This window comes from Brachyhypopomus gauderio, chromosome 16 (assembly GCF_052324685.1).
Source record: "Brachyhypopomus gauderio isolate BG-103 chromosome 16, BGAUD_0.2, whole genome shotgun sequence".
Lineage (NCBI taxonomy): Eukaryota > Metazoa > Chordata > Actinopteri > Gymnotiformes > Hypopomidae > Brachyhypopomus > Brachyhypopomus gauderio.
This window is the reverse complement of record NC_135226.1, coordinates 12098293-12107617: the sequence shown is the minus strand read 5'-3', so window position 1 is coordinate 12107617 and position 9325 is coordinate 12098293.

The window sequence follows — 9325 nt, the reverse complement described above, 5'->3', positions numbered from 1 at the left end:
CACACCAAACATGGCGGTGCGTGGCCAATAGCTCGAGATGTAGAGGAGGAGCTCAGCGCTCACTCACGCACTCTTAGCGCTTTACCTGAAGGACAGTTCATATGCTACAAGTGTGTGGCCTGTTGCAGCATGTAGGCCTTCGCACAGCGTGAAGTGGTGAAACAGTGTTAGCAGCCCGATTACACCGGTATGGTGCTGCGTTCCGGCTGATTGGAGCAAATCGTGTGATGTCCCAAGCCAGCCCCACCACAGGAACATGGCCCTGAATTTCAGCTCTGCTGATTCAACCCAACGTGCGTGTGTGTGTGCGTGTGTGTGTGTGTGTGTGCGTGAGCGCTGATGCTCTGAGCAGATGCCTTAAGCCGGCATCAGTCACCATAAAAGGACCGGCTCCTCTGCTCCCGACCAGGGCCCAGGCAACTGTTACCATGGCAACCATGCTGAGACGGCATCCTCTGGCTGCTCTGGTTGACTGTAACTGCTCCTCCCCTCCTCCATCTCCTCCACCTCCTCCTCTGCTCCACCTCCTCCCCTCCCTCCCTCCCCCCCTCTCGTCTCTCTTAATGCACACGCTTTCACAGGACCCCATGGACACGAGCAAATCCTCTGCATCTTCGCTGATATTCCCTCTCCATGGCAACAGGCCAGACCGGCATTCTCTTTGCTGCATGACTAAGGCATGGAGAGAAAGTTATCAAAAGTCTGCATTCAAAGATAGACAGAGAGAGAGAGAGAGAGAGAGAATGAGTGTGTGAGTGAGTGAGTGCATGTCCTAGTCAAGTAATGAAACGCAAAATGGCTTTAACGCACAGTTGGGATGTACCAATTGTGAAATGCTTTTATGTGATGATAAGCTCTGTGCATTCTGAAGTGGCCTTCACATGTCAGTTAGTGGGGTTTGATTTCTTAGATTCCGTATTAGTTCTGTTCTTTAAAGTCTGAACAACAAACTAATGGAACAAAATCACTTCAGATTAAATTATATCCATAATCCAAATCAGCCAATTATATCCTGCACAAATAAACCAGGAGAAGAAAGCCAGCACTGTCATTATAGTGCGATTGTAATGGACTGTAGTTATGAAGGTGCACTGAGAATGTTCAGAATTGAAGATTTCCTTGAAGATTGAAGGTTCAGCTGCTACTGCTGCAATGTAAATGGTTAGGATTAGGGTTAGAAGTTAGGGGTTCTAGGTTAGGGGTTAGGGGTTTAGCTACTACTGCTGTGATGTAGAGGGTTAGGGTTAGGATTAGGGTTAGAGGTTAGGAGTTAGGGGTTTAGCTACTACTGCTGTGATGTAGAGGGTTAGGGTTAGAGGTTAGAGGTTAGGGGTTAGGGTAATGGCTCTACTGCCAGGCCTGGAGAGTCATGATCCTCCATGGACACAGATGTCAATACAACTTCATCTATGAGCTATATTACCCTCAGGTCATGACTGCCCAGTTGAGGTCCCCTCAGATGTAAGGAGAAACCCTGAGAAGGCTCATTTTCAGCTCAGGTGAAATGACAGAAACCTGAATGATACACCCCGGCTGAACCCTACTTCTCCAAACACCAGTCACCCCAGCTGAACAGTTTTTCCAAACAGCAATCACCACAACTGAACCCTGCTTCTCCAAACAAAGTCAAAGTCAAATTTATTTATATAGCGCTTTTTACAACACATGTTCTGACAAAGCAGTTTGGGTCCAGAGTGCATGGGTCCAGATCCCAATGAGCAAGCTAGGAGTGACAGTGGCAAGGAAAACTCCCTAGGTAGGAATTAGAAAGAAACCTTGGGAGGACCAAGAGTCAAAACGGAACTCATCCTCCATTGGGTAGCCCAGCTAGTCGAAGTCCATGAAGGTCTAATTGTAGGCCGAGCAGTCACAGCCCCCTTCAACGTAAATACTGAGCCTCGGGTAGGAGTTGGCATCGGCACCTCTGCTGACAGCAGTGATACATCCATTCACGGCATCGGCACATTCATCCACGGCATTGGTACATCCACTGGCAAGCCAGACCATCTCCTGGGTGCTTTTATGAAATTGTCCAGCAGGCCTATCTATAGCAGCATAGAAATGGGAGGGGACCTGCAGGTGACCACAGTTATGAGGGCTCACTGAGCCATTGCTTTCCACACACACACACTACTAAAGTGAACGCATGACATGGCTGGATGACAGCATCAACATCTCAGATTACCAGAAGATTCAATGACTGGGGGCCCCCAAGCTCCACACCTTCACATGTAGAATATTAACTGAAGGCTTGATTAAATACGTGTCTTAAGTCTAGATTTAAAGAACTGTGTCAGAATCTCGAATTGGAGCTGTAAGGGGTTTTAAAGGAGAAGGCTCTGCCTCCGACAGTAGTCTTGTTAATTTTTGGAACTAAGAAATCCTGCATTGTGAGAGTACAGCAAGTTCACTCAGGTATTGTGGAGCAAGACCATTTAATGACTTATAGGTCGACAGAAGAATTTAAAAATCAATGCGATATTTAACCGAAAACCAGTGGACCACAGAGAGAGTAGGACTAATGTGATCAAATTTTCTAGCCCTAGTTAGGACTCCAGCTACAGCATTCTGTACAAGTTGGAGTTTCTTTAGAGACTGTTTAGAGCATCCAATTAAAAAAACGTTACAGTAGTCCAATCTTGGTGAGACAAGAGTGGACCGGCTCCTCTGCATTTGATAACGAAAGTAAATTTCTCATCTTGGCAACATTACATAAATGAAAAAAGGCTGCCTTAGTGGCATTGCATATGTGTGTCAAATGAAAGATCTGAATCAATCACAAGACCTAAGCTTTTTGTGGTAGAATTAGGTGTTACTGAAAAACCATATAGGGTAGGAGGAATATTAGACCAATGGCTTACAGCTTTGGGTCCAAGAAGCAACACCTTAGTCTTATCACAATTTAGAAGAAGAAAATTAGATGCGATCCAGTTTTTTATTACCTGAATGTAGTTCTCAATTTTGGGAGTAGTATTGGCATCACCTGGATTAGAAGATATATACAACTGTCTACGTTGTCTACGTTGTCTACTCGTCTGCGTCTGTGGATCTCCGAGGATTACGTCTTGTCCTTCGCCGCTCCGCCAACGTCACAACAACTGAGTGTTGTATCTGCATAGCAATGGAAGCTAATACAATGCCAATGAATGATTGCGCCCAGCAGTAGCCCATATAATGAGAATAATATGGGGCCCAATACAGATCCTTGTGTGACACCATATTTTACTTTTGTGCATTGTGAGAATTCATTACTTACAAGTACAAATTGGTAACAATCTGTTAGGTAGGATTTGAACCAGGAGAGTACTTGACCTCTTATGCCAATGAGTAACTCCAGCCTATCCAGTAGAATGCTGTGATCAATGGTGTCAAAACAGCACTAAGGTCTAACAGTTTAAGAAAAGAAACGTGTCCTTTATCAGAGGATATTAAAAAAAGATTATTTACTACTTTAGTCAGTGCTGTGGTGGGGTCTAAATCCAAACTACTTTCTGTAGAACGGGAAATAAATGACAAATTCGAGATTGGCCTATAGTTGGACAGTTCATGGGGATTAAGGTCTGGTTTTTTAATTAGTGGCTTAATGACTGCAAGTTTAAATGAGTTGGGTATGTAGACTTAATTATAGTGCATGGGTTAAAGCAAGAAATTTTCATTTGACTGAAAAATTTTTCCTGGCAAAAGACAATGCCAGCAATTACTGAAAATGTGGTGTAGTTGGGACACGGCCTCTTTTGCCTAATTCTACACAATAAACACATTTATAAAGTATATTTATCTAAACAGCCTGTGTAAGGAGAGAAGAGAGAATGAACACCTGAGCAATAAATGTACATAAATGTGTATTTAATGGGAGTTATCTGGGGGTCCTCTTCCAGAAAATTATTTAAAGATCAAGTCAAATTTAGTGAATCCTGGTGAGAGGTACGAAGCTCTCTTGTTTTTATCAGATTCATCATCGCAAAAACATAAGCCGTAAGATTACATGCTTTAAGTAGGTATGTTACAAAAAAATTAACACCACTGGATAGAGCTTTTAAATACAAACAGAACAACACCATCCATGTTAAGCCTGGTTTAAGCCTTTATACTTAACGCGGTACGAGTGGCGTGAGCAGCGCGAGGGTCCGCACGCCGAAAATGACGTAATCGCGGTGGCTCCACCCGTGCGCGAGAGCCTCGCAGTCGTGCACCTCTCGAATTTTGTAACTTCGCGCGCACAGTGCTTCAGCGCAGTGAACCAAGTCATGTTTGCCGGGTTCATACACCTTTATAAGGTGGAATTAAAGCACTTGTACGTCACTTTCAAGGTCCATTTCAACGCGTTCTCAACGTTAAATTTAAGTTAAATATTTATACATATACTCGAAATGATTCGAAATAATTCGCTTTTTATCACATTATTTAATGGTGGTTTATTTTCAAAACGCCCAATCTTAACGACTTCACGTTCTCTCATGTTTCGTCCTGGAATTACAAGAGGCTCGTATTTGTTAACGTAATAACTGTTCAATGAGACAGATATTTGTTGTGAAACGAAGTAGTTACATTTTCAAGCATTTTAAAGTACTTTAGCCTAAATTCCAGCACTAATGCAACATTACAATTGGTCAGGTAAATGTTCATTCCCCTGTTTTTGAGGGGTGTTTCTTTATACTACCACATATTGCTTCGGACTACACTGCAAAAAGAATGTGACGCAGCAAGTAGCCTCCGCCGTTCGCGCAGGTGTACAGAGTCGCGCGCTACGGTCACGCCAGGCAGGAGGCTACGTAACATCCGCAAATCTGAAGGCGGAATGAACCACAAGTCAATCAAATGACACCGCCGTCATCCATCCAGCGCTGATGAGCGCCAGTGGGAATCATATTTCGGCCACAAAACAGATAGCACGCGCGTGTGTTGTTTATTATGATTTGACGGACTTTTTCCCCAAAAAAATCAAATGACGGAAATCCGTCGTAGTGACGGAGAACTTTAACCCATGTTATAGTGAGCAAAGGATCTACATGTATATTATTTTGCAATAGTTCTTTGAGTAGATGAGAAGGTATGACATCCAATAAACATATGGAGGGTGTAACGTATTGATCAGGCAGACAAGGATCCAAGTGCGGAGAACAGCCGCTTTTATTGAAAGAACGATTACAGAGCATTCGAACTGACGAGTAACTCTGTTCAGGGTGCACTGTACAGGAGTAGGCCTACTGCAAACGTAGTCAGGACAGTCCTGGGTCACGCCAGTTAGACAGAAGTCAGAAGGTATAGTGGGACTAGGCAGGGAACGAGGTCTAGGAGGAGAACAGAGGTCGGTACACGGGAAGGCAATAACTCGGAAGGAACGCTCGGTACGTGGCATAGCAACAATACTTCGCAACCCGGAAGAGAGAGGAGGAAGCTTAAGTAGTTGCGAAGGGGAGGGGTAATGAGCAGCAGGTGAACAGAATCTGCAGGGAGATCATGTGCTGTTCCTGACAGAGGGTTTGGAAGTATTTAACAAGGAAATAAGCTCCTCATGACCGATTGGGGAAAATAACTCTAAAAGAGCATCAGAGCTGAACAGACAGCTGCCAGAGTGCATTTGCAAAACTCAAGGTCCCAGAATATGGAGGAAGAGTGGAGAGGCATAGAATCCAAGATGCTTCAGGTGTAGAGTTACGTTTTCATAATGAGTCATAATGAGTGATGTGTTGGGGAGCTATGAGTGATGTGTTGGGGAGCTATGAGTGATGTGTTGGGGAGCTATGTGTGATGTGTTGGGGACAGGGTTCGAATTACGGGGGGGATTGGGGGGGTCAGACCCCCCCGTTTAAGGCATCAACCCCCCTAAAGGGGCAAAACCAATAATTTGGGGGGGGGTCAAAACATTTAAATGTACTTCTCACATATAATGTTAAATACTACAAAAAAAATGCAGTGTCTATGGCTGGAAGAATATTCTGATACGATTTCAAGCACCCCTAAAGTGGATCATACCATTCCGTGTTAATAGCCATTCGCGTTTGCCAGCCTGACTCATTATCGGTCAGGTGATGTAATGGATTTATCATTTACGTGCTGTAGACATTACAGTAAGAAAGCAAGACACTGTAAGGATGGTAAGACTTCAGTTTACTGAAGCACACGCTTGCGCTGTACTGGTTTTCATTTACACCCTGAAAAAAACTTGACCCCCCCAATTATCATTGTATAATTCGCACCCTGGTTGGGGAGCTATGAGTGATGTGTTGGGGAGCTATGAGTGATGTGTTGGGGAGCTATGAGTGATGTGTTGGGGAGCTATGTGATCTCCTGGTGCTTCCCTGTGCTCAAAAAAAGAAAAACATTTTCAGTGGGTCTTATATAATATTCAAATTTTGTGAAATAATGACTTTTGGGTTTTTATTGGCTGTAAGCCATAATCATTTACATTTACGGCATTTAGCAGACGCTCTTATCCAGAGCTCTTATCCATGAACAGAAATAAACACTTGAAATAGATCACTATATGATGTGTTTCACTTTTTGTATTGAATTACTGAAATAAATTAACTTTTAGATTATATTACATTTTTTTTACCTGTACTCTCTTAGATAGCAACGGCGCAACCTTGTCCAAGGCTGTATGGAGAGAATTCTCGACATGCTCATTAATACGCTCAAGCCCTTCTGGAGCTACAGGTGGATCATCGTTTGAATGTAGCTATGGTAGCAGATGGTATAGTTTGTTGGTATGGAAAACAGGACGGCCAATCAATTCCATCGTTCAAACACATCTCATGTGTTATGAGAGAGAGGTCGGAAACGGGAATTACTGCTAAACTGGTTATGTCAATACTAAACAATAAAACCAAATCTAAAGTACGGTTACAACTACGTAGGACCCACCACATTTTGAGTGATATCCATTGAAAAAATAAATTTATTTAAGAAGTTTATTCTGAATCATGTAAATTTTCAAGGTGGATATTAAAATTGCCAACTATAATCATCAGGTGATAGCACTATATTAGACAGGAAGTCCAAAAACTCCTGCAAAATCTCAGAGTAGGAACCCGGAAAGTGGTAAAGACTAATTAACATAAATGACTGTGGCACTTTCTTAGTTGAGGATAAATTTGACACAGTGGGAATGAGACATTCCAAAAGAATTAAACTTGAAGCCTGATTTTTGAGAGACGCCTATATCCGAGTCATATAGTGTGGCGACACCACCTCCATGACCATTTAGGGGTTATGAACATAGCTAAACCTGGAGGGACATGCTTCGTTCAGGGCCATATAATCGTCTGGTCTAGTCCAGGTTTCAGTTAGGAAAAACATGCATAGGTTATTGGCAGTAATCATTTCATTAACAAGTAGTGCTATAGATGACAAACACCAATCAGACCAGCTGCTGGCTAGTTAAAAGAGCCACCCAGGACCTGCAGCAGACTGCAGGAGTTTTTGTCACGAGAGCTAATAAAGCTTTGCAGCATCCTTACTGCCCCCACTGAGATGTACACTGGTGTGAAAAAATATCACACAAGCAACAACCAAAGGAAAAACCCTTCTGTGTGTTTTTTTTTCTTTTCGTTTATTGAATAGGCAGCATTTTTACTTGAATACTTAGCAATGTCTCTCTGTAGCAAAAATGCTAATTGAGCCAAGAGTTTGCCTTGCGAGTTATGAACTAAAATCAGCATACATAAATTTAAACAGATACTACAAGCAGTATACTGGCAACTCAAAGTGTATCCAGTTTTATAGTATGCGAGTTCTATATTTGCCTATTATCTAAGGTGACTGTATTTTGCCTACATCTTGGACTGATAAAGGGCACTGTGATGTAAGGAACGTCACCATTATGTCCATAGACGCATTTGGGCTTTCTGTCTCTTGCTTCCCTGCCAGGGAGAAATACAGCACTGTACAGTTTTAATAACTTGTTTTGTAATTTCAAGTTAACATCTCCCTTGTGTGACAGTACATATGGGACAGCACTTCTTTCTGGTGTCAGAGGTCAATTTGTTCTCCGAGTAGGTTTTAGCATAACAAAAAACACAATAGTCTTTATTATACATATTTAAATATGAATTTATATATATATTATATATATATATATATATATATATATATATATATATATATATATATATATATATATATATATATCTCAAGAGGGTAACAAGTTTTAAGGCTGAGCATTGATAAAGACAAAATGCCAAAAGAGATGATAGGTCTTCCCAAATAAATTCTGATGAATTAGGTCATAAATCACACAGCCCCCTTCCACTTGACAATTTGAGAGCGAAAACTTAATCTCTCTTTTATGTTTGGTGTCACGCCCGGCTCCACCAGCTGGAGGTAACTGGACATAAACTGGAGACGACAGCAACCGCGAATGCAACGCAGCTTTATTAAAAACACCACCGCCATGGCTGTGAGGTGCCTGGGGTTCGGCCTGACCGAGGAGGTCCTCCATAATCATGAGGAGAACCACGAAAGAGGCTGGAATGAAATATAACAACAGAATCTGCATCGTGGACCCAGCAGTAGAAACCTGTCCAACATAACTTCAAAGCTCCAGAAGTTCACCAGGAAACACTGGGATTTAAATTGGGATAATTGAGAATCCAATAGGAAACAGCTGATAAAAACGAAGGGTGATAATGAGTGGTGCAGAGCCCATAATTAAGGGGCATTAACTTGGGTGTAGACAAACTTATGGGGTGGAAAAGGTGTAGCAGGCAGAGACAGGAAGCGCATGATGAATGTAAACAAAAGGTAGAAAGGTAAACAGAGACCATTGAGAAGGGAATACAATGAAAGGTCTTTGCTCACTCCTCCATGGAGTGGGAGACGTCACATTTGTTATCTGTTTCTTAAACATTCACTAGGCGACAAGTGGCATACACTTTGTATATTTGATGCCACATGAGTCTTGTTGCATAAATGTAATACATGGAAATGAGGCTTCCTTTGTTTTTTAACTGCTGACTTGTCAGAAATGAGCAGAACATTTGTAGGACATCTGAATGAAAAGCCGCTGGTTGTTTGTAGGGGTTTCTTACCCCTGAAGGGAAACGAGTTTACACCAAAGCCAAACCCGAGGGACACACCATGTTCAGAAACACCCATGACATTAAATAGTTTAAAAGTGCCATAACCTGGACTAAACAAAACTGTTTAACTGATGAACACTGCAAGGTGCCCTGAAGGATATTTCTCATCTTGCCATAATTACAAATACACTTTAAAATAAATGCACTGAACAGCGTGAGAACACTTAAATGTAAAACCAGAACATAGAATTGTTTGCATATTGTACTAATTTAAATCAAATATTTATTAGACACTTCCAAAC